The sequence below is a fragment of the Passer domesticus genome, chromosome 3 (genome assembly GCF_036417665.1).
Source record: "Passer domesticus isolate bPasDom1 chromosome 3, bPasDom1.hap1, whole genome shotgun sequence".
NCBI lineage: Eukaryota > Metazoa > Chordata > Aves > Passeriformes > Passeridae > Passer > Passer domesticus.
This window is the reverse complement of record NC_087476.1, coordinates 73,564,313-73,591,708: the sequence shown is the minus strand read 5'-3', so window position 1 is coordinate 73,591,708 and position 27,396 is coordinate 73,564,313. Positions and strand designations below refer to the sequence as shown.

Genomic DNA, 27,396 nt, shown 5'->3' with positions numbered 1-27,396 from the left:
ATAAAAACTTCTGCTGGGCTTTCATCTGCCAGGTATTTAATAAGGTCCAGAATGTCAAGCACCCTACTGGAGGAAAGTTTATGTCAAGTTAAGAATTACTGTCCCTCAGGTATCTCCATAGTACTGGCCACTGAGAGTTAAATTCCAGCGGCAACAGCAACCTATCCTGGAGGCTTGCTCAGAAGCAGTGGGTGTGTGAGATTTCCACATCACTTGCCAACCAAAACATGAAGGAAAATGTGTCCACTTGTATGGTTAAGAGAAGGGGAGAATCTAACCCAGCCTGGAAAAAAAGCAAACAGAAAATATCATTAATCTGGGTGAACTGGGCGTTGCTATGAGCAAGTTTTGCTTACCAGATGGCTGAATGGCTGAACACAGTGAGAAGTTTGGGTTCAGTGGGCAGATAATTCAGCTTGAAAGCTGTAGGTTTTTTATACCTTATGCCTAAGAATTTTTAGGCATAAAGCAATAGTAGCTATTGATGCTTATAGGCATTTGACACATGCAAGGGGTACTGTTTTGTGAGAGAACATCCTGTTACATCCAGACCTGTGAGAAGCAAGAATCCCAAAAATTTTAAAGAAAAGAAAATGATGAGATTTTCTGTCCAGTGACACAGACACAAAAGGGCTAGACTCTTCAGAAGAGTTTCACACAAGGATACAATTCTTTAGATGAATACCCAATCTTGTATTCTCATCTGTGGGGGAGTTTTGACAGCCATCTTTCCTCATTTTGTCTGGGATCTGGTATTTGCTTTAGCATGGACGAAGTCTGAAATTCTGGAGCAGTTCTTGCTGGATCTCAGAGATCCATGAAGATAGACTCCAGCTGCTGGCCTTCAACAGCTGGTGCCTGAGGAACAGGTTTTGCCCTTGAGTCTTTGTCCCTCTAGGAGATTCTCAGTGTTTCTGCTCCCCTTTTGAGCCTCTGTGTGGCTCTCAGTTTTTCTGCTCCCCTTTTGAGCCTCTCTGTGGCCTCTCAGGGGAGTTAACAGTGCACGTGCACACACACATATACAAATTATATACCAGGGATAGGTCGGCATCACTTTGGCCAGACTCATAGTCTGTGCAGGGAGAGGTTTAAACACACCCTCCAGCACACACAGGGTCTTGCAGGCCTGAGCATGCTAATCAGGTTACTGTGCCAGTAGGGGTTAAAGAAATTTGGCAAACTCTCTGCAGCCTGTCTGCAAGAAGAAGGAAGAGCACCATGATAAAATGAACTCTTAATTTCTTTGCTAACATTACCACTTTTTTCTCTGCTACCAGACCAGTTCCTCAGTGCCCACAGGGACTGAATTCAAATGCCTGTAGACAGATGTTTTGATGTCCAGCTGAGTATGAGTTCAGTGGACTTGCAGAAACTTCCCCCACTATGCAATGGATACCTCCAGGTAGGAGCTTTGAACATTGTCTGCCCTTCTTCAAAGGGTCACTGCTGTTGTGAAGTCCCTCTAGCTACCTCCAATCTGCAGAGAAGATAGTTGCTCTTTGAATCATCATCAGATTCTCCCTGTAGCTGGTAATATTAATGTAATTTAGGGAGCTGGGTTCAGTTACGTATCTTCAGTTATGTATCTGTTTATCTTTTGTGACAGTGTGTGGAAAGAGGGAATCCATGCTAAAACATTTCCAATTTTTAGTGGTTTTACATTTGAATTATTAGTGCAGAGGTTTACAAAACAGCAGTTAGCCTGTCAGTTCAGTTTGTGCTCTTATTCTTTCTGAGTCTTTAGAGCCTTTCTTTTACTCTCTCTGTATTTTTCTTCTTAATGCTTTCTTCATGTTTTTGTTATTGTTACATTGGCTCAAAGGTAATTTTTCCTGGCAACACAACCTTTTATTTGAGGGATTATACTATTTTTGTCTTTTGAAAGGATTTTCCATTCTGCCTGGTTATTCCAATCTCTTTCAAATTCTTTTTGTTTCATCAAGCAAAGATGATTCTATTGTGGATTCTGTTTCCAGACTGTTATACTTAAACAACAACAAAAAAATGTATATATATCATATCTATAAGATACACATACACACATGTATGCAAAATATATACATGTAACATATATACGAAAACCACAGACAACCAGGCTAGGGAAGTATCAAGGAAAAGGTGACCTGCAGCTGATTTTGTACAGGCCATGAAATTACTGCCTCTGATCCAGTTGTGTTGACAGCATGGCTGTCAAATACCCTGTATCTTGTTTCAGCCAGGGACTAGCAAAGAACAGCTGTGTACATCTCCTAAACCAGAACAGTTCATTTTCTCTGAAAAAGTCACTCCTTGTTGAAACAGCTCAGGAGAAAAGTAAGATGTAGCAGTAACCTCCAGCTGGGAATATGTGGTATGGGAAGTGCTGAAGGAGAATTAGAGTGAGTGGAGTGAGCTGACAGCTGTGAGTGGAATAAATTGACCCATGTAGTTATACAGATGTAGTCAGATGTTGAAGGACTCCCATCACCAAATTATCCTATCTCTAGTACTGTGCAGAGAAGAGACATGGGATGACTAGAGGCCGCTGCAAAAGTGTGAGACTAAGCTGACTCTTCATCCTATTTCATGGGAAATAGGTCAACATTAATGTTTTCAAGTCCTAGAAAAGATTACAGTTTAAGTACTTTAATAAGAGCTTTGATTTTCCCTGGAGCCACCAGGCTCCCACAAAAAACCCAAGCCAAGACTAAATGTATTTTTTTTTTTTGCCAGACTGGGCACTCAGACACTGCAATGACAGTTGGAAGAAATCCTAATAATGTTGGGGTGGGGCAAAGGAGGGGAATATGTTTTTATTTTAGAAATCACTATTTAGTACCTCTTTGAAAAAATAAACAATATCTACACTGCTCACCCAAAACAACATAAATCTAATTGATGATTCATCCTCATCCACCTTGCACTCAATTATGGGTGGCTTTTCTACACTCAAAAGGCAGAAAGGTGTTTATGAGGACAGCTTTCAAATTCCAGTAGATCTTTTACCTCTCATTTTCTGAGTCACTTCAGAAATATTTGAATGCTGTTTTAAGTAGAGTTATAAGAATAATATTCCTCATTTATTCACTGGCTTAGCTTGAAGCATTAAACATCCTAAAAAAATCTTTATTACTTCTCATGTATTAGCTTATTCATAAGTGGGAAGAATCAGGGCCTAAGAGTAAGGGAAGGCATAACTCATATCCCTCCACTTTTAATGTCTCTGTACTTGTTGCTTTCACAGGTAAATTATGAAAAAAGACCCCCAAAGTAAATTCATGACTGCTGAATGAAAGCAATTCTCATGACATAAATGAGTCTATAGGATGTACAGAATGAAATTATTATGAGTGCAATGGGTTTTATAGTAGATTTGAAGGCAGTAGCTATGACTCCATACCTTACTAGCACTTCAAAGCTCCCCCAATGCACTGGAGAAGAGCATATCAAACTCAGATGGTTTGGGATTTATTTATTCCTGTCCAGACTACTGAATTTTCATTTTGTACTATTGCATCTTGGTGTACATTGGTTTTCCACATTGTAAAAAAGGGTGAAGATATGTGTCTCTCTTTTTAAAGCCACTTAGGATGCACTGCTCAAAAGTATCCTTTAAGAATGAGGCATTATTTCTGAGTTCCAGTCATGTGATGGCAATTGCAGGACTGGGATTTCAGATTCTTTATTGAGTGTTTATATACCATAAAACCCTGAACTGGTCCTGACTGCTCCTGCCCTTATCTGCAAATAGATTCTGACTGTATTTGCAAGGATTAGTATTGCCTGTGTGAGATTGGACCCACTTTCAGCAAGGCCAGACACTACCCACAAAATAACTAATTATTAGATATCTGTATGCTGACTTGCTGTTTTGTGATATATTATTAGAGGTTGGTGTTTAAGGGAGGGGTGCAGTGTACAAAAAACATTTAACCAGCATTTCTGATATTGTCCTGTATATCCCACAGGGCCAACACTAATAATTTCATCACAAGTCATAGGTTTTTTTGTGTTTCTTATAGCATTGAAGCATGCAACTCTGTGTTTGCAGTCAGCCTTCAAACCAGTAAGTAAATTTGCCTTATTTATTGCAAATAACATCTTATTAATATGAATTTAAAAGAACAGGATCCTATCCCACTGCCTAGATTATTCCATCTGGACCTAGAGAAGCTTGGAACTATTCCAAGTGGTCCCATGTAACTGGTGTGATTTCAAGCCCTTCCCTAAAGTTTCAGAGATATGGAAGCACCCAACACCCACTGGAATCCAGCAAAGAATGAGATGTCTAATCCAGGTACAAAATTGGGCTTTGTTTCTATGGTGCAATTCCTTTTCTGCAAAGTGAGGATTGCAGATCACATAGTTTGGGAAGGGTTGAGTTATGAAGCCTAGTTATACAGGAGTCCTCTGGGAGTAGAAATTAGGTGCAATGAGTAGAAATCCAAAATTTATTAACTTAATTGGCAAAAATGGGTTCACTAGTATATACTTGTAAATGTGAAGGTCTCTGTCAGTATGTGCTGGTAAATGTGAGGGTCGCCATTTCCAGGGTTAGGAGCACTCACACGAGGAGACAAAGTTTCCATATTTCCCCAAGCAGGGCTTTTTTTCTGCACGTGCTTCTGCATGTGAGGAAGTGGGAGATGCCCCAGGTCTTGTGTTGGTTGGAGGACAAGCCAGAGTCAATCAAATCCAAATCTTGGCCAGATACAGCTCACAAGCATTCTTTTCCCTGACATTTTTATGTGTTTTTGTTTACCAGTAGCATATTAGATATCAACCCTCCTTTTGCTGCTCTCATTTTATGTGCAGTGAAAGATATGGCTCCCCTCCATTTTTGGTTCCACAAAACTGTAACAAAAACCAAGGACAAGTATGTCTTCCGCTCTAGTATGATGTATTGTGTATCATATCATTATCTTTTGGCTTTTGCTAGCTAGAAAAATAATAATACTTAGCACTGACATAGCAATTACCTTCCAGAGCCCTTTGTAACCATTGCCTAGTTCTGTGGTTCCCAAACTATAGTGCATGCCCTGGGAGTGGCTGCAGAGAGCTGTTGCCTCACGCTGGTGAACTCTCAAGTTTACCACCAGTGCACCGCCCTAAAGACAGCTATAAATCCCTTCAATTTGGTGATGGAGTGTAGCAGGCAGAAACCCTGGTACATGAAACAAGCTGAGGCCACCTGCCAAATTACACGAAGTTGGTAATTACACGACCTGGAACAGTTCGTGCTTATACACAGTGTAAAGGCAAATTGGTTCTCACAGGAACAAGTATTCCAGTGGCTTCAACAATGTTTTGTGTCCAGGAAAGTGAGGAGAAATGGTCTCTAAGACAGCATGAAGGAGGGCTTTCACTGCTGAGTCTGTCTTCAGAAAAAAATGGGATAAGAAAAAATGCATTAAATCTAGAAAATTAATTTCATGCAAATACAATTTTTTTTTCCATGAGATTACCAGTAATCAATTTTTTAAAGGTCTTACAGATGTAAAAATAACTATTTAGATTTTTGCATATCTGTCTGGAACATGGACTCCAAACGGACCCTTCTTAATATCCATCTATACAAACAACCAGAACACAGTTTCTCATAGTCACCCCTGCCTAAACACCTCAGTATTTTATCTAAGTGGAAGAGCTTCAGCAGCCTGGGATAAAGGCTCTCTACTAGCATATCACAAACCTTAGTTGAAAAAATATCTCTGTTCTTGATCAAAGAACACAGAAAGATGAACCTGAGTTTCCTTAACTGCAGCCATATAAAGAAGGGAGGGAGAGCACAGCTATCCTGTTCCTCAGTTTTCCTGCAGCTTGTATCTTTGGCTTTCACTAAGTGTGCCCAGAAGCAAAACCATTTTGGATCCAGAGGAAATAAACAACATATGGGGATAATATTTTATTTCTGATCCTCTGAGACAGCTAAAATGCCCCAAAGAAACAAAGAAAAACATTATCCCCAAATATGCTTAATTTTTTTATTTGGCTGCACCAAAGTTCTGTAGATCATGTAACTACATCCAGGTAGCAGACGCCATCATTTAGTGTTGGTGACATTTTGATTTCCATCAAATGCGCTTCCTGCTCTTCAGAACGAATACACAAAGTTGGTCAAACAGGCATAGGCAAGGATGGGCACAAGCTATGAACCTTGATTATCTGTGCTGAGAAATTGTTCAAACAGTTCCTGGCATGTAACTAGGCACAATCAGGAGCACACACAGGCCTGCAATCATTAGCAATACTCAGGCTGGATTTGGCCAGCCTGTTTTGGAAAGTATAGGAGTGGCCAGTCTAACCTACTCGCTCTCAGGGCCGAAGAATGGAGCCTAGCTGTTTTTAAAATTTCAGTACACATGTAACCACAAAGGTTTTGCACGTCCTGGGAAGAGGAGGACCCTCAAATCTCAGGCTGTGTCAAACCAGGCAAGGCTTTGGACAAAAAGGCTGAGTTACGCCCCCAGATTTTGTAAAGCACAAAGCTAATCAAGAAATTGAAATAAGCAGAGTAAAAAAAGTGTATGAAAATTCAAACTTCAACTGTGAATTCCAGCACATCTTAGGAAGGGAGGTACTCAAGAAAACTATTATGCGTGTGTCTTTGAAATTCATTCTTGTTCACATTGTTCTTGATGGTTTTCAGCAACCAAGTGCTGCATGGTACAGGTATGAACTAGTGATTAAAGGAAAAATTGTGTCCAATTAGTGTTGTTCCAGAGAAAGAAATCCCAAACCTTCTCTAGTCATGAGGATGCAAAATTTTTTCAGAGGTCATCTTTTAGTGACATTTCATTGAGGGCCCTCTGAAAATTGGTCATTTTTTCTGTAGTCCTGAATATTTTCTGCAGGCATCTGCTCTCAAGTATAAAGCTCTGAGACATAACCTCTCAGAGCTTTGCCATCTAACAGGCACATTTCCCTTGACATGTATGAACATACACATTTGCATTGTTCTTGCATTAAAATATATTACTTTACCTTGCAATACAAAGTAATATTTCAGTAGTCTTGTTTTATATCTTCAAGTTGAAAAGAATATTGCAACATTAAACTACAAAATTAAGCTGGAATTCTCAAGAGAAAAAGGCAGTTTTGTAAGGTTATTAATCCTTCCTGTTTCCACTCTGTCCAAAAATACCACAATTTCAGTTTTGGTCACGGCATTTCAGCACTTCTTTCTCAGCCAAAATCTCAAAATACTCAAATGCAAGTAAAGGAAACAATCATGGGTGATCTCAAACTTGCATTCTCCCTTCCCTTCTACCCCCATTTCAGCTTTTTATACTGAAACTACCCTTCTCCCAATCTCTTTTTATTTGACAAAACAATAATTTTTAGTTGCAAATTGAATTTGATCCAGTAGATCTAAACTTCTATGCTTTTGAAGAGAGAAGATATTGAAAATTGTAATTATTTTGTGAAATAAAATAAAGTTTGTCTTGCACAAAAAAGCATTCTGGAAAACAAAAATTTAACAGAAATATTTTGAAAGCTAATATTTAAGTTAATTCTAGAAAATATGCATATGTATGATTGGCTCAAATTGGAAATACCTTTCAATATCTTCCTACAGTAGAAAAATCATTCAGTAGAGACATTTTCAGAAATCATTTTTAACAGATGTGAGATTGTAGTGGCTAAGAGCCACAGACAGGCATGAAGAACACGGCAAGCGCAAGGCTGGGATGTGCAGCTGGATGATTCTTTTTCTTTTCAGCTGGACTTTAGCTTGTAGCAATTAAAAGTCTTCTAACTTTAAACTATCTAATTAAAATCTTTCAGCCTTGCAGTCTGGTACTTTTAAATGGTGTTATTAGGGGCTCAGCATCCAGGAATGCACTTTACAATACCATGCTGACAAATTTGCTTTAGCTGTCTAGTGCTGGTGGTAGACATGAAATGACTTTTTGTAAAATCTGTTAATTGTTTGCTCTGGTTTAGAAAAAATCTTTCAGAAATAAAAAGACATGCAGCTAAAGGCATAATGTTTTCTTTCCTCATAATACTAAATTTTCTTATTTTATTGTCATTTATGAGATGGGGATATTAGATACGTGCTGAAACTAAAAGGAGAGGAGAGGAGAGGAGAGGAGAGGAGAGGAGAGGAGAGGAGAGGAGAGGAGAGGAGAGGAGAGGAGAGGAGAGGAGAGGAGAGGAGAGGAGAGGAGAGGAGAGGAGAGGAGAGGAGAGGAGAGGAGAGGAGAGGAGAGGAGAGGAGAGGAGAGGAGAGGAGAGGAGAGGAGAGGAGAGGAGAGGAGAGGAGAGGAGAGGAGAGGAGAGGAGAGGAGAGGAGAGGAGAGGAGAGGAGAGGAGATTATGCAATCTAAAATGGACAAGGCAAAACAAACTGGGGTGCCATGTGGGTTAAATAAACAGCAGAGATTCAAATGTTCTGCTTGCAAAAGAAAGAGGGGATGGCAATAGAAGTAGGAGTCATCTATGAGACAGAATGGAAATTTTCTGGAGTAAAAATCCATTTTGATTTAGGTGAAATGTACATCTTTGAATTAAGTCTGTAGCTTGCAAACATAGCTGTTGGATCTAACTGCCTGTTCTCGCAAAAACCTATGCTCTAAAAAACTGCTTCAGCCAAAGGACAGAGATAAGGAAGGGCCCCTTGAACTCTGAAACAGATGGAGAGGCTGCAGGAGAGAGGGCAGGATGACCCAGGAGTTCTTTCTGTACTTTCTGATTAAAAAAAACTAGCTGAAATTATAACGCGGAATCAGTACAATGAATATGTATGAACCTATTGTGAAATGACTTGCATATGGATTAGTGAGGGAGATAAAAAAGGATCTGGAGTTCTCAGACTTACGCATGTCTTTTTGAGGGGAGTGATTCCCACATGTCCAGTGCTGTAATAAATATACAAGCTTTACAACTTTCACAAAAGTTGTGGAGTTTATTTCCTTTTCTGCAATTCATCTGCCACCTGCCTTGTCTCTCTGTTCTCTTTGCAAGTTGTTGTCCCTGGGGACAGCTCAACAAAGCAGGAAGAAGCTGTCTGGTCCCCTTCTGTTTCTCCAGAATAAGCTCAGTTCTCTTAAGAAGAAGTTTCTCATAAGAGTGAAAGGTCTTAAAGGGTGTGGGTTATAAACTCATTGCACAGCTGGGTGACATGCAGTCTGACAGTATTCGGGCTTGGAGTCTCATGGACATTGGACTTTCTGATCAGCCTTTCTGGTCAGGTTAAGGTCACGAGTTGTCTCCAAGATAGAAGAGCTCTGTGTCTCTCTGATTGATGACAATTAGCCAGCTGGTTGTTATGTATAAGACCAGGCGTAAACTCCCAAAGCTGATTTTTTTTTTTTCTGACCACTTCCAGAGACAAAACACAATAAAAGAGTTGTTTCCAAAACTTTAAAGCAGCAGCAAGAGAATGAGTATCCAAAAATACTAAATTGAATGGAGAGCACTAAAGAGTGTCACAGTCTGACAGCTGCCAGTAATATATCCATATGGCATAATGTGGAACTCCCTCCCATTCTGGGGGGACCAAAAGCAGTTGGGCAAATTAGCAATGTTAACTGCTAGTTAGCAAGTTAACTGTGGACATACATGGTGTCAATCACTTATAATTACGTGGTAACACGTTTATGAGCCTCACATGAAAGTGAAGGTGATTAAATCCCACAGATATATGTAAAGCTACTTTTTTCCTTGTTTCATTTTCAACTTTTCAACTTGTCATAAGCTATTAGCAATATTTTCAATTTTTTTTTTTAAATCTAGTACATTTTATATCAGATGTCACAGCGTAGGCTGGTTTATGTACTATTTCTCCAAACAACCAGCATAACACCTCTCATCTGCTAAAACAGTCTTGTGGGAGTAACCAAACATGGCATACCTGAATGTAAATGTAAGTTTAAATGATCTGGGTGCATGTCCCTTCACTTTAATTAAAAATATTTGGAACAGCTCAGATCTCTCAAAGCCCAGACCAGATTTTTAACCAAATATTTGTGTGTTGAATTTTATTTCCTGGATGTGGTAAAAATTACAGGGATTTCCTGTCAAATCCTCTGATGCGTTCTGAGGTTTCTGTGCTGATGGATTTCAGTTTTTAAATGGAGGATCAATTTTTAAGGATGGACTCCATAAATTACTAACTTCAGCAGGCTTCACCTAACTCAAGGTAAGTATTTGGCACTACGTTTTCCTTAATGCTATGAACATATTGCTAGAGGCATGTCTCAAGATTAACATTATAGCTATGAGATGCTATTCAGGCAGTGTAGGAAGTACTGTATCTTGTCAGACAGTCCAACCCTGCATTTTCCTTTCATCTCCTTTGCAGCTGTCCATGATTCACAGAAATGGATTATCTCTGTTGTAAAAAATACGTTATTGTTCTCTTGGATTAATCAGTAAATTATGTTTATGACATCTCCTGTTTCCAAATCTATAGCCAGCTCAGCAGTCTTTGGAAGTTCTTAGAGAATGTTAGTGCTTTATGCTACTGGCTTTAAAGTTCTCTGTAACAGAGAAGTATCTTTTGGGTGTGTAATGTCTTATAAGAATATTTGTGAGATGGAAGCCATAAAAATTGACTTCTAAATTGTCAAAAATCACAAAAATCCTATGCAAGTTGCAAGTGTTCATAAAAGTACACCTTTCATTAAGTAGAGCATTGGACTGTGCATCAATGTGGTTTTGTTTCAATACTGGTGGTTTTAAAATTCTGCTATGCAAGTTTAACTCATTTTAATGATGAAAAAATACTGCACAAATATAATTAGGACAGATTACAGGAAAAATTCAGAAAGTGACTAATGTTTATGTCTGCAAAAGGTTAGAAAAAATGTACAAAACTGCAAGCTGACTTTTGTTTCCAAAGAATGTACTCCTCTACATGACTTTTTGTGGTGTATTTAAACAAACGAGCTGCACTATTTGTGGTTTCATGGGAGATGATGTTATTGTTCATTCTTGTCTGGAAGATCTAACAGGTTGAGCACAAATACCATCACTATTTATCCCTACAGTTATTTTTTTACAGGTAGGCATGGAGTTAGTTTCTGAGGGACCTCAGAAGTCAAATTCAGATTGATTGCTCACTCTGTATGAGATTGTGCGAGATGTGTTAGTCATGTACCAATTATATGCTCAATGACTTGTGTCTTGGCGGGTTTTATCCCCTTCTCTGCAAACTCATCTGAGAAACTGTAGGGGAAAAAATTAGTGTTAATTAATTTATGTGAATACCAAAAATCAGGTAAGAATCTCTAGCAGAACTAATTGAAAAAAAGGGATGCCATATGGAGAAAAAACAGGGGAAATCAAGTTATTTCCATTTTACAGAGACTGAAATCCAGGCATTTCTTATTACATTATATTACAAAATATGAAAGTTTAGGGAATATAAGTGTACTTTTTTCCCCTCTATTTATTTCAGTTTTCTAAATGTATGAATAGGTCGGCCAGTTTCCCCCTAGTACGCACACACACTGTTTACATATTTACATTTTAGATGCTTACATATTTTTGGTTTTCCTTCTGCTATTTGCAACCATTCAAATAGGACAAAACTGTAGAAAGAGTAGTAATAGTCTTAAAATACTCACTGTATGCAGATGAGGACTTTTAATATTTTGCTTCAGTCAAGTGACTTCTTAGCTATGTTTTTGTAAAAGTAAATATTGAGATTTCATGAACAAGACATGTTTACCTGTGTTTTAACCAACCTTGCAATGACCAGAATCAGACACGTTATTTTTAGAACTGTGTCAAATACAGGAATTCATTGAACAGAAATCATAAGATCCTTATTTCAACCCAATACATTCTTATTCATGCAGTTATAGAACATGACATCCTTTGCCCATAGTCTTGCAATGTGGTCTGTTCACCACCATGGCTTTCAACTAGTCAAAGTCAGGGCTCCATGAGACTTTTGATATATACATAAAATTCTGAGATGGATATTTTTGCTCTTAAATATATGATTTTATAGGTGATGTCTTTAAAATATTCTATGGTTTCTTTGCACCTGGCTTATAGGAAATTTCTCTGTCTTATCAATATTCCCATTAAAATTTTGTCACCTGAAAGTTTGTCAGAAATGACTTCACATGGTTCCTCAGAAAAGCAATACAAATGGAAAACAATTTAACATTAGATCATCATCCCTGGATTTCCCTCTGAAACCTACCCACTCAGAGATGACTTCCTGCAAACAATTACATTTCTGTTACTGCTCAATTAACTAGTTTTCTATTATGCTTCTCTTGTTTTGCTGCTGTTGTTGTATATTGTGTTTTTTGTTTGTTTTTATAAAGTGATACCCATTAGCATGACAAACATTTCACAAAAGTTTGGCAATGTTGTATGAATTCTTGCAATTTAATCAATCAAAATATTACAGTTAAAATGCAAATTCTTTTCTGAAAACACAATTTCCTGTAAAGGTCATCTTAATTGACTTCTATTACACCACTTTCTCCTAATCTCTATTAATGAACTCCTTCACCCGTTGTTTAGATAGCCAGACTAATGTTTAGGACGGCAAGGATTATAATTGGTTCATTCTATTTAGGTTTTTTTGAATATTGGCATGAGACTAGGATTCTTCTATTCTACTGGAACTTCCCTAGTCTTTCCAAACTTACTGGAAAATTATATTTGCAATTTAAACAGACACTCAACAAGCTCTTTTTAAAATCTTGGATGCAAGTTAACCTTTATTCACTGGTTGAAATGTCAAGTTTTAGTAGTTTTTGTTTAGTATCTTCTGTCAAAGTGGAAACTATTTCATCAGACTAAGAGCAAACAGAAACTTGCCAAGAACAAATTCTGCCTAATTTATTTCACTCACACAGTAACTGAGCAGCTAATACAGCAATGGCGTTGTATATTCTCCTTTTAATGAGGTTTTTGATCATCATCTGAGGATCCTAAGGAAATCTTGTGTGGACTTTAAAGTGCATGCAAAAAAACAAATGGATAGGAGTTCCAGATAATTGTTAGCAATACTCAGTAGTAGGACTTACCCAGTGTCATGCTGCCCTGAATCTAGGCATGCGCAATATTTTCAGGAGGGAAGAGTGATCATGCTCGTGAAGTTTTACAGTTGATTGGAGGCTAGAAGTGTAGGAAGAGTAATCAAGATTATTATAGCCAACTGAAGAAATGATCTGAAAAAAAAGACTGTATGTAATCCAGTAGTTACAAGTTTAAAAAACAATCAGCCATACAGATACAGGATGAAAAAAAGCCCCAAGATTGCAGCCATGCTTTAGAAGCTCATCTAGGGATTTGATTGTATCATTGTTGAACACAAGCCAGAAATGTTTGGTGGGATGTATATATATATGCATATACATACACAGCGGGACGTATGACCTAGACCAGACATATGAAATAATCCTGCTCTTCTTAGCTGTGGCTAGATTTCAGTTTTGAACAGCACATTTCAAGAAAGACATGAAAATATTGAAGGAAACCAAACATGATTGACAAAAACACCCAGCAGTATGGAAAACATGAGGATTTGTCTCACCTAACAAAAAGTAGAACAAAGTAGGCATAATAATAGTGCTGAATTGTGTAAATAGTTTTGCAGGGATGAAAGGATTAATTGTTCTCAGTGACCATGGTGGATTGGACAAAAATCAGTTGGCTTAATCTGGAGCAGGAAGTAAAAGATACTTGGAACTCTTAGATGGGAATCAACTTGGTATAGGCAAGTACAGCAGAACACCAGAACAGGAAGCCAAATGAGACTGCAAAATTTTTAGTGCTGGAAGTCTGTAAAAACACAGTAGAAAAAATAATGCCATGAAAGACATAAGTATTTTGAGAGTTATGAAATATACTAGATAGCTTCTTAAAATCACATCAAATTGTTTTTCTATGATTTTTTTCCATGATATAAGTAAAATACAAAAAGAGCCTCTGTTTCCTTCTGTGTACTAAATAAGGAAAAATCTTGACTTTTTCATTTTCCTGTTCTCTTCAAGCATTTTCTGATAACATGTTCTAAACGGGTTTTTTTCATTTTAATACAATTGACAATTCTACCACTGGCAAATAGAATAAGATTCATTCTGCAAGAATTTTATTTGTCCATCACAGCCTTTAGTTTACCCAATTGACTTTAAGTCCTGTTTTCTGGTTTACAATAATTTCTTCCAATTTACCTCATTTTACAATAGTTAGATATGTTTTATAGAGCTGTTTTATTTTCCCCTCTTAAACATGTTGTTTTTCTAATCAACAAGGCCCTCCCTTTGGATTATGGGGTTACAGCTTCTTGACTAATGACTGACAATATTCTTAAGTAATTCCCAAATATTGTTAATAATTTTTTACTTGAAGTTGTTCCTATAAACTCATCTTGTTCAAAATTGCTTAGAGATTTTTGAAATTGGTAATGTTAAAATCTCATATGGCACTAATTTAGATATTATTCTCTTTGTGTCTATGAGATATTGTGTGGTTGAGTTAGCACAACTTTTTAGAGTACTGTGAGAATAATTTATTCCTATCTTTATTCCCAGCATTTTGATCTGAGGATTATTATAGGTGTTGGTGGAGCCTTTCAAGAGCACTTTATTGATATCTGTATGAGCAATTTCATGTACCTCAAACCAAAGATTTTCCAAATTATTTTAATTATACTCCCATTAAAATTATAATCCATTTTCCCTACACACTACATACTTGTCCTTAAAGCATTTAAATCCCTGGAGAAGACTGTTTTTTAATTTTGTTGTTCAAGGGCTAAGAAACATCCCCATAGGTGCTAATTATTTCTCTTTGCACATTGTGGTCAGCTCCGTAGCTAGCTATGCATTGCTCCACTTAAACCTCAGGACTTAACACAAGGGGTATGACTCAGTCTGAGCCCTCAATGTCAGAAAGGCTGGGGGGGTGGGTAATAAATCTGAGGGAACCCACATGCCTGGTGGTATGCTCCAAATCCCAGGAGTTTCTTAAATACATTATATTTCAAAGAACCAAAACCAGGCAAGGGAAGAAAAGGGAAGGGATTAATTTGTTTAAAATTCTCCCTGAAAGAGAAAAAAACAATAAAGCAGAATGTCACTCAAGCCTGAGTGGCCTCATAAATGTATAGGTCCGATTAAATCTTTAGTATGATGGAGAAAGAAAAACACAAGAGGTGGGTTTGAACTCTGGGTTGTATCTTCCCAGCAAGATGCACAACTTTACCAAAATACTTTGCAACAAAGGGTCCACAAGAAGTTTAAGAACAATTTGAAGTCCAAAGATGACAAAGAGAGGGATAGTGTGCAGGTCTTGTCTGCACATAAGTACCAACTTAAACCCTTCACTCCTCCATCAGGAAAAGATGTCTGGTAAAAACAGTGACTGGTATGCAACAGCATATGTGAATCAGTGTGTCAGTATTTTTCTTTCTTCATCTGCTAATTTTGAAAAAAGAAACTAGATACTTTCCCAACTATGTAAGAGACACTCCAATAATTTTCTAGATTTCAGTCTTTGCAAGAAATCCCTCATATATATCAGGTTTCATATCCTTATGTTTTCAAAACATAAGTGAATGTGTCCATTTCCTCCTTGGAATCACCTCGCAATGGGTTTTTACAGCTGACACAATTTATTTGCACTCAGTCAGAAAACAAACCAAACCAAACCATGAACAAGATAGCCTTTCTTTTGGTAATGTATGGCTAAGATCTGTAGAGGTGACTGACAATTCTAAGTGCTGAATTTATTACATTGCCTTACAGTTACAGCCTTGGATAGTCAGCGTTACACAGGATAGTCAGAATTTTCTGAAAATTTGGTATGGAAAATGTCATTGAACAATTGACATTGAAACATTGAAATTAAACACCCCCAAATAAGTAGTTATTTAATAATGTACTGGTCAGCTGCTGAAAGCATGGGAATACATCAATATATTCACACATCCACTCTTATCAATAAAATATAGACAGATTTTGATGATGTGGGAAAGCAGAAAAAATGAATAAACATTTATTTAGAATTTTTTATAAAGAGCAACTGAGAGCTAACATATTGACACATATGTTAGATAAACCAAGTTAAAAATGTCCTAATTAAGCGTGTTTTCAAAAATGCGTGCATTTTCATAGAATGGAGCATCTTTGTGCTTTCTTAGTCTTTCTCTTAGACAGAAGAGAATATTGTAACTCAGCAATCAAGTAAAATAACCCTGGAGGTGATCCAGAGAAAGGAATGAAGCAATTAATTCTCTTTGCATGAAAAGGAAACGGAGATAAATGCATATTTCATTGGATTTGAGCATCAGATCTGAAGGAGTTATCCACCCTTTGCTAAAAACATGAAACCTGCTCACTAGGTACTCTGGTTGCTTACGTTTGTTTATCTCCTGGATTCTGGAGGAGCTTTGTATTACTGTAGGTTCTTTCTGACAATTAGGGCAGTCCAACTGTGGGAAATATCTAGAACATCAGTGATTTTATGACTGATACAGTATTCCTCTGGGCTGATGGAAGAGCATAATATCCCTCTAGGTATTTTCACACCAAATAAAGCATAAGCAGACTCATTGATGTTCAAACCACTAGCACAGGTTTGACACTAGCACTAGCAAAAAAATATTAAAAATAAAAAACTCAGAAGAGAAAAATTACATCTGACTAATAAACTGTGTTTTGTTATCTCATTTCAGAGAAGAACCTGTTGAATCAATAGTACTTGACAAGCATGTTTACCTAACATAATCCTGCAAATACCCCATCCCATACTTCATCAAATCCCCTTGTGTCTTTCTGTACCACCCTGCAAGGAGCTTGCAGGCCAAGTCAGTGGAGTCAAAAAATAAATCTTCCCTGTGGTTTCTGTTTCCTGATCTCCCACCTAGGCTGGCTGAGCTGCACAAGCCTTCTGAGGTTGTGTCATCCCTGACACTGCTGAGATCTGCTGCCTATGCCTGGGTGTCACACACACTCCAGTTTTTCTGCTCTTTCTAGGGCTATCTCAGATTTTGTAGCCTTTTCCTGACTTCTTTGTTTCGTGAAATCTAATACGTAGCTTCTTCCCAATTCTTTCCAGCTTTCCAGTCTACCTAAATTGGCTTGGCCATGCTGGTCTTTTTCCTTCACAGAGGAAAGGCTTTTGTTACAGAAAGGTATATTGAATGCCTACTTCATAGATTTGACAAAAGGAAAAAAATATAACCTCTAAATATATATTTTATTATTAATAATAATAATATTAATAACAACAACAGCAATAAAAAAAATAAAAACCCAGAGGGACACACACATTGCTGATTTTATAAAAATCAGAGATTATTTGAAGCAGATTATTATTATTTCCTATAAAAATAGGAGATTATTTGAAAAATCAAGTCACCTTCATGTTTCCCAGTCACCAGTTTTAAGGATAACACATTATATACAAACTCTTTTACAGCTGTCTGGTTGAAGGCATTGACCTGAATCCCAGAGAAAAAAGTTATTTGAACTGATATGGGACACACACAAGGCAGCAAATCCTACACTCCTGCCTTCAGGAGATAGGAGTGCAATTTAAATATATTGTCTTAATTAAATTTGATTTTGTTTCTCTAATGGAAATGGAAAGAAATAGAGATGGAAAAAAAGAAAAAAACAACAAAGTATTTTCTGCTGAGGTTAAGTAGCACTTTTCAATTACAATATTTTCAAATAGAATTTATGTAATCTTTCCTTAAAATAAAGTAATGGATAAAAAAATTAAATCTATTCCATATAGATTTCTTCATACCTGGAAAGAAGAATTGCTCTCATTTGAATATTTTTGGCGATAAATCTATTTTAATTTTACAATCATAAATGCTGGGAATTCCATCATTCTCTGAGTGAGGTCTAATAGATTTCCTTTTTACAGTAATCATCTTACCCCCACACCACATATTCTGCACTTATAAAAAAAAAAAATTGACTCAACAAACACAAAGAACCCTTATGGAGATATTCTCACTTGCAAATGCCTACATAATAAACCAGTCACGGATCAGAGGAAAATTAAGTGCTGCATTTTTGGCAGAGGTAGAGAAAGACATAATTGCTTCCTTTAGTTTTGCAAAAATAAGGAATTAATTTTTGCAAATAATCATAAAAACAGCTTTCTGTTCTGTTTCAAGGCATGCTGATCCAAATTTTGCTTTGCCACAGCTTTTTGTGGCAGAAGAACAAAGGATGTTAAATACTTAATTACCAGGACAGTACATGTAACTGGTGGATTGAGTTGGATAAATGAAGCTGCAATTATTTCACCACAGTGTGGCTGACTAAGATTGATACTTGGCCTTCACTCAATAGTTTTCATCATTTCACCAGAAATAAATGGACTAATCTCAATATGTTTATGCATCAGTAACTTAAATTGCTTTTGGAAAAACTCTGAAATTCCTGCCATTGGCTATAAAAGACAGTACAGTTTTGAATTTTTTCCCTCATATCCTGCAACTTAGAATCAATGTGTACATAATTTTCATCTTTCTTACAATACATGCTATTCCTAAGAGCTGAGACCAAAAAAAAAAAAAAGAACATACGTTTTTTCATCAAAATCCTACTCTCTTCTGCCTTTGCTTGCAAAGATGAGAAACAGGGCTGGCAGAAAAAACTTAGATATGAGTCCAAGTTTCAGTCTCCTTAAAAAAACACACAGAGACAAGAATTTGTTAAAGACCGAAGCAGGTTACCCTGTCACAAAATTTGGATCTGTGTGCTAAAACTAGAAATATGGGGTTACACACAACCTGCAGTTCCAGTGCTGTGAAAGTGCCTGATTGAAAGATATCTCATGGTAACAGTGCCACAGTAATGTGGATATATGTGTCCAGTTTGGAAAGATTTGTGTTCAGCCAGCTCAGAGGTCCAGCAAGTGATACCTGACATCCTTGTCTGATTTTAGCTGTCTACCCAATTTAGAAACAGTGATGGGAATACTGGCAAGGACATGAAAACTTTGTTCCTCCTTCCCACCATGTTACCCAGCTTTGCTCCAAGAAGGAAGAGTTTACAAAAGTCTAGCTGCTTTTTATATACCAATGTCTCTGCTGTTGCCTACCAGCATGGCATCTTTAGAAGTGCTGTTTCAATAATACAATGGCTATAGAAAGTGCTCAGCATGGACATGACTACAGAGATACAGCAAGCTGTGAGAGAAAGACTAGAGTTCACTAAACTGTCTTTACCTACATTTTTCAGAATTACACTATACCTATTGTAAAGAAGGATATATAGAAGAGTCTATTGAACGAATTACTATTAGCCTCTTTCTTTAGTGTGGTTTACATGTTTTAATTCAAGCAAGGACAAGCATAGGTCTTCTGAGGAATATCTCTGACTTCGTGACATAGGAAGCCAAATCATCTCCGTTGTGAAGAGATTATTACATTTTCCTGACTGATTTTCTACATGACTTTCTATAGTCCAAATGAGGCCTAGAATAACTCTGATATCTATTAGCCACTCTAAACAAGGTTGTTGTTCAATGTTACATGACTAAATAATTTGCATATAGTGGTTTTCTATTTATTTACCATCTTCTAAAAGACATCTTGTTTATGTGTACCGGATTAGTTCTGAATCTGACCTAAGTTAGTAATATCATCTGCTCCATATGTTTGTATGACATTTTTGTTCAGTTAAGGAATTATTTTTTATTGTTAAGATTAATTCAAGAAGGGTTTCATATGTGGGAAGCAGAAGAATAGCATCTGAACTGACAGATACCCTAGATCTCAGTTATCAGTGGTCTGCTCAAACCAGTCCAAGTAGGCTTGAAGGCACAAGAGAGATGAGCTGTCTGATTTTAGGAATAAGATACTATTTCTCACATACAGAATACAGATCATAAGGCTAAGAAGAAGACAAAGTGTAGGGAAAGGAGAGGCAAGGGAAGAAATACTGATCTAGGAAAAGAAGGAAAGTAGATGTGTATAGTCTTGGGTACATAAGAACGTATATTTTAAATTTATTCACTAAATTCCTTCAAGATATTTTCTACAAGCCCCACGTTGGATGGGGCTTTGAGCATCTGACATTGTGGAAGGTGAGCCTGCCCATATCAGTGCAGTTGGAATTCAATGATCTTTATTCAAGTCATTTCCAACCCAAACAATTTCATGATTCTATGATTCGAAGACAATTGTTTGGTTGTAATACAGAGCTACTCCCAGTTCCTGAAGATTTTCAGGTACCAAAGCAATATTAATTTTCCCAGTGAATGTGATTGACATGGGTTACCATGGTCAAGAGTTACAACTAAATGTGGAAAAATCAGAAAGCTGAACCTTAGTACAGATTCAGGTAAGACCCAGCAATATGTTTCTGAGCAAGGCCAAAAGGAGGAAGAAAAAAGGATGCTATTCCTATATCTGCAGGACTGCTCCTCATAGTTAAATACTGTCCAGACACTTATTTCAGGGTTTTACTCAATAAAGTCACATTTTCAGTACAAATGGCATAATTGTTTTCACCTGCTTATCCATTATATTTAGTAATATTGAAAATAATTAGAACTGATTTAAAAAACACCCTAAACAATAATTTCTGTTACTCTTAATTTACTTTTTTTATAAAAATGACTTAAAAGTTAAACCAGAATATTTATTTGCACATGTAGTGTGTCTCTGATTTTATAAATGTATATGCTCATTTGAGGTAGGAAATCTTCCAATTAACTTAAATAACGTTATGCAAGTGGTTGAAGTTATTGAGTATGGATGTTAGAAGTTGGTCTTGGTCAGCTTGAGAAACTGGAACTCAAGCATTAGTATATCTTTCCTTCTGACTTGGGTTTCAAAATATTTGCAGAAATTGGGGTTTTTTTTTGAGGTATTCTAAAAAACCAGAGAACCTGTGTCAATGTTAAATTTCTAAACTGTCCTTCTTGAAAACTCCAGGCTTTTGTATATGAACATGAACTTCTTAAGGGTCTTTTCAACCCTAGGCAGAAAAGACTTTCAACAAGTCTGTCATAGATAAATTAAATCAAACCAGCTGATATCTCTTTATGCAGAGAGTGGTTCATCAGAACTCAGTTTAAGGAGATGTCACTTAGCCTTAAAACTAAAAGCTTGTAATTAGAAAATATATTGAGGCAATAAAATATTCTTGGGGCAAATCAAGAACTTTTGAGATTATGGAGGCTTATGCTGTATGGTGCTGCAGAGTCAGTATAGGTAAATAATAAAGCATCAGCAAAAATAAAACCACTTAATGGGGTAGAGACTTCACTTTTCTTCTTTGAAATTCAGTAAACTTGACTTTACTTCTTTTACTACTTTTCATGGAAATTAGTGCAGATATTAAACAGAAAAACTTAATTTAGAATAATTTTCCAAAGTTTTAAATTTGCTCTTCCAGATCTTCAAAAACCTTGAATAATTTCAGATTTATTATGTGCCCATCTTTCCCATCATAATGCTTTTATGTTTCTCAGTTATTTTCAGTCTCCCTTTATCTCTCACAATGACTGGTTAGAGAACATATTAAGAGATATTAATCTAATGTAGAACAGATGACAGAACAGAAAAATACCAACAATAATAAAAATAAAGGGTGGTGGGAGACAGAAAGAAAAATTATTATTGAGTTTACTTCCCCTTAATTTTCTTTTCTCCCCCTTAATTTTCCTTTCATCTGATACACAGAATGAAATGGGGAAAATATTTTAGCTTAAACATTATTTTGTTTGGTCAATGTTTCTCTGTAGATTGCTTATTTGGAAATTTTAATTTACAGTATACATATTTTTATAATCTATATTACATGTTCTCTATAGAATATTTTAAAGGTTTTTTACTACAACTAAAATTTCAATGTATTTCCTCCAGTAATCAACTATTTAATCCTGAAACACACAAACCTGGAAATGAGAAGATATCATATGCCTTTAAATTCTTATTGCTTCGGTTTGCCTGGGCCTTCTATCACAGGATGATTCCTTGCAGCTACTCAGAAACTCCTCAGTAAATAACTTTCCTTAGTATAAATTTTTCTTCATGTCTGTCACTATGATAATGGGATGGACTTCAAAATAACTATAGGCATTTTCTGGAGATTAAAATTCCCCTCTTCAGGAGAAAATTAATCCCCAGTGTTAATAGAGATTATTATTATTATTATTATTATTATTATTATTATTATTATTATTGCCAAGTAATACATAGTTTCAGAGGTATTCTTTTTTATTAAACAGTTTTATGATCTATACAGATGTGAATTTTACCCTTAAGAGGCAGAATCAATCTCAAGCAACACTTGACTAAGGCACAGTAGATTAAAACTAAAACTATCAGCTTCAAATTATACTAGATGATTACAGATCTTTCCTCTGACTTCATTCAGGCTTTTTGTTTTTACACTGGACAATGGCTGAGTCTGGTTGCTACCATACAGATGAGTCAAAGAAGATATCAGCTAAAAGAAGTGTTCAATTATGAGTGTGAAGTGGAACAGAATTTGAAAATCTACCTACTTTGCTAGTGTTCAAAACAAGTTGTAGCTTCCTTGTCTTAATGAAAGTGGCAATGTAAATCATAAAACTTTGCACAGTTTGCAAAACTGGAAATATTTGAGGCAGACTAAATTAACTTTTTCATTTTTTCTTGGATTAACAGCATCAATCAAATCATCTAGCACTGAATTTGCATTTCTAACTCATAAAAAATTGCGTACTGAATTAGCTAAACAGTCAACATCATCAGGGTTTTTTTTTTGACAAAGAGTGCAGTACTGAACCTCCATAATTGTTATATTTAAATTACTTACTTATTTTTACCTGAATTTCCATTCCCATCATTTTCACTTGGTGGTTCATGGAAAACCTGCCAGAAGAAATCACATAGATACCACTAGTCAATGTGAGACGCCAAAGTGATGCTAAAGATGTTGGAATATTTTTTGAGATGAGTCCTTCAATAGGGTACATTTGCTAAAAGCAAGTACTGGTAAAAGTAGACTCACTGATATGGAAGATGTTTATTTGCTGCATGGTGTCTTGCAATTCCATTTCCTCATTTTGCTACTTGTTGGTTCAAGAAGTTACCACAGACTCAACTGGTATTAATTTCCAGGTTATCCAAAGCAGATGGAAAAAATGAGAATGAAGAAGCAGCCATTATATGCTACATGACGCCTGAGACAGCTTGGGATTTTTACGATGTTTGTATCAGTGTAAAAACATAATAATTGCTACAGAAAAAACCAGAGGACCATCTAATTTGACCTTCTGTCTTCAACTGAGCTGATGCCAGCCATCTCAAATGTAGACATAAATATCCCTAATACACAAAATTGTGCAATGGTCTGCCATAGAAGAAAATATTCCTGACTCCAGCTGTTGCTCAATTATGTCCTGAAGCATAAGGATTAATGGTTCTTGTGACTTCTACCCCAGCGTGAGTAATTGCAGATGCCATAATTATTCAGATCAATGGATAATTCTGCTCTGAACTTTCCTCAATGCTTTTCCTTCTACTAATTTGTGGTCTTAAATGGCAGAAGATGTCACATCATTTTAGAAACACATCCCAGACATATCCTACCATGCACCAAAGAAGTAGATTCTATCTTGGAGTGAAGCAAAATTTATCTGCAGAGAAATATTAACTGAGATGATAAGTTATGCAATCATTTGGCTGCTCAAGTGTAGGAGGGCTCTATAGAGGGATCTGGACAAGCTAGATAGGTGGACTGAAGCCAGTTGTATGATGTTCAGCAAGGTGAGGTGTCAAGTCCTACACTTTGGCCACTAGACAACCCCAGGCAGCAATACAAGCTGGGGAAAGTGTGGCTGGAAAGCTCCCTGGCAGAAAAGGACCTGGGATGGAGGACAGCAGATGAACAAGAGCCTGCTTGTGCCCAGGTGACCAAGAAGGCCAGTGGCATCCTGGCCTGTATCATGAAGAATGTGCCAGCAGGACCAAGACAGTGATTGCCCCTCTCTACTCAGCACTGTGAGGCCATACCTCGAATCCTGTGTCCAGTTATGGGCCCTTCACTTCAGGAATGCCATTGAGGTGCTGAAGTGTGTCCAGAGAAGGGCAATGAAGCTGGTGAAACTTCTAGTGATTAAGTTCTATGAAGAGCAGCTGAGGGAGCTGAGGTTGTTTACTCTGGAGAAAAGGAGGCTGGGGGGAAACACTTTATCATGCTTGAGAATTCCCTGAAAGAAGGGTGTATCCAGGTGGGCATCAGTCTTTTCTACCAGGCAACCAGTGACAGGATGAGAGGACACAGCCTAAAGCTGCAACAGGGAAGGTTTAGGTTGGACATCTGGAAAAATTTCTGCATGGAGGTGATTATTAAGCATTGGAATGGGCTGACCAGGAAGGTGGTGGAGTCATCATCCCTGGAGGTATTTCAGAAATAAATGAAATGGATGTGGCACTTAATGCCAGGGTCTAGTCTACAAGGCAGAGATTGGTCAAAGGTTGGACTTGATGACCTTAGAGGTCTTTTTCCAGCCTGAATGATTCTGTGATTCTGTTGTGAACCATCCTTGTCCCATTCCATCAAGGCTGAGGTGTTGAGATCAGATAAGTGTGTGAGAAGATATTGGTCCAGTTCAGCTTTTAGATCCTATCTGGAAGTTGCATTAGATAACCATAGCCTGACAGATGCTATGAGAAGGCTTAACCAGTCTGGTGAGCAGGCAGTTCCATGAGTAGTGAGATGATCTATACAACCTGCACATTTGTTAGTAAGTCATTCCTAATCAGAATAGACCATCCTCCCCCCAAAAAAAGCATTCTGCTGCATGTTGTATTTTGGTTCCAAAGCTAGTTATTTGCAGAAAGGTATCCATTAGTGAGATAAGCATTAATGTTCATCTAATGATTTTATCCAAAGGTACATGCACTGAAAGGGGAGGGAAAAAAGCCCCTAAAAATTCCAGGGTGTCTTTGAGTTACAAAGGAGTCTTTCAGCAAAGTGTTTATAAGGCCAATTTTTACTAGGAGCCCATGACTCCTGCCTTGAATAAGATTATTTTGTTTTTAAATTCAAGCAAAATAAATAAGCAAACATTTTCCAAGTCATTAAAATGTTTGGAAGAATTAGCCAAGTAGGTGAACTAACTGGTGAGGGTAAAAAGACTGAAATGTTTTTATAGACAGACCAAAGAAATTAAGGAACTCTCTGTAAAGGCAACATTTCTCACAACCAATGAAATTACTGTTGCCACCTATTTTCCAGCAGATGATGCATCAACAGGTTTCTGTCAGGTGCCTTAGAGAAACATTTTTGCATTATCTATTCCTGTTAGTAGACTCTGTTTTTCAAACTGCCATTTAGGTTGTATTTGGCAGCCGCAGTGAATCACTAGAAAATGAAACACATTTTTGATTGCATAGAATACACTTGGGTCTACACACAAGATGATTTGATCAGGAGAAAAATGCTAGAAAAGTGAATCCAGATGCTCAGAGCTACTTCTAGAGGAGCCAGGCTTGGTTCCTAAAACAAACCAACAAATGAAAACTCCATAGTATAAATGTCAAATCAGAGAAAGAGGGAACCTGGGGAAAAAAAGTTATGTGCACAGAAAAGTCACAATTGGTTTGAAAGCCTTATCACCTACCTCTATTAGGACACAAAGAAGAAACCAGCCATCTGAGAGCTAGTAGGCAAAACTGTCTTGTGTAAACACATGAAAATCTGCAGAAGAAATTGCAGAATAAACCAGCCTGTTAGTCATTCTCAAAAACTGTGGTTGTGACTTCTTAATTAAAAAGTGGATTTTTGCAAAAATATGGAGAAGAGGGTGGATGCGTGGAAGCTGCTAGCAAAAACCTGGGCATCCTTGAAATTAACTATAGATTAATTTGGTCATAGATGTTGGGTGGAAAAAGCAGTTCCTCTTTTGTTTTGAAATAAAAGACCAGTATCAGCTGTGTCTAGGAAACAAACAAGCAAACAAAATCTAAATTGATTTTCAATAGTTTTTTTCAAGATACTGATTTTCAATAAATATTTTAAAGTGATTTTCTGAGAATATTTGAATTTACTTTCTCCCATGGTCACAACCCGAGCATTTTCTTTATGTTCCTTCCAATGCCAATTCTGAGCCCATGCTGTTTGTGAGTGGTCATTTCTACATGGGTTAAGAAAGACTCCACAGAAAGACAAATGCAAATATGCCAATTTGCAAGCCACACTGCTCTGATATAGGCTAAGCTAGTTCACAAGTGACTTTAAAATTGGTCAAAAGGCTTCTGCCTGATTCCTTGCAAAAAAAAAATTGTTTGAGTAGGAACTTGCTCACATTTGTTCTACTGATTCTCAGTCTATTAAGTCTTTCTCTTCTCTCATTTTATATCTTTTCAACACCTTTTGGATTTTTTGTTTTTAGAAGTCCTCCTAAACTGCTATTGCCATCTTACAAAACTTAACCATGCTAAGAACTCCTGTCACTGCCTGCTCCCTCCACTAAGATATCCACAGCCACAAAAATTATCCTTGCTTCTCCCTCCCTTTGTCTTACCAAGAGCCTTTTGGTAATACTTTGAAAAGAGCAAGTAAGATATAAATTGTCATTAATTTCCATTCCTTAAGCAAATTTCAAAGAGATGATACTCAGTTAAAATACCCCCATATGAACCTGATGTTATATGATCTCATAAATAAAAGCTGCCTTCTGTCAGTGGAGTTTCAGAGTAACAATATTTCCCATCTGCTCAAGCTGGATATATATGTCTGGATTTGAAAATTCTTAGTACAGACTGAAGGACTAGGTCAAATTTGACAGCTACATCAAGAAGTGGTGATGGCATGGAAAGGATTATTTGCTAGAAATAGTTCAAAAATAGCATAATAGCTGAATCTAAATTGCAGAGTTTGGATTTCTGAATGCTGTGTAAGTCTAGTAACAGTGGAGAAGTTCCAGGTATCAATAAATGTATTTGATATAAAAAAAGTCTTAACCTGATGGTGTCAATTTGACATGTATATAATGCAATTATTGTCAATGGAATTAGTTTTGAGCATTTCTAATTTTGTTCAAATTGTGTTGGCTGTAGCATTACTTGCTATGGACTATGGTAGTCCATAGAGAAGATTATACTTGGGAGAAGGGAGGAGATATAATTTAGCACAAGCCAAATTTTTTTTCCCAAATAAGGATTATTTTTAAATTACAAATTTTAAGCTTTTTAAGCAGGAAAATTGTTCTAATTATGATTTGTTAGTTTACTTAAACCAGTGTATAGTTGTATGGTTTATACAATAGCTACACTGTATAATTCACTGTTGCAAAATGTGAACTTAGGTGTAGATAATGTTGCAGCAAATGGAAAGAGGTTAAAATTTGAGTCGTGTAAAACTAAATGAGAAAAGTAGTATAAAGCACTCTGAACTTCATTGCTTACAGTATCTTCTAAGCTTACAGTATCTTCTAAGTGAAGTGTCACATGAGGTGGCACATGAATGTATT

The 27,396-nt window shown here is 36.8% G+C and overlaps 1 long non-coding RNA gene across 1 annotated transcript; it reads right to left on the bottom strand.

Annotated features, from left to right (window-relative positions):
* Positions 1-19: 19 nt before the first annotated feature.
* Positions 20-27,396, bottom strand: LOC135298155 (uncharacterized). Its single transcript, XR_010360150.1, has 5 exons — positions 27,332-27,396; positions 25,546-25,622; positions 22,744-22,789; positions 12,981-13,071; positions 20-283 (listed from the first exon to the last, which is right to left on the bottom strand). It is a non-coding gene; the product is annotated as an uncharacterized LOC135298155 (long non-coding RNA).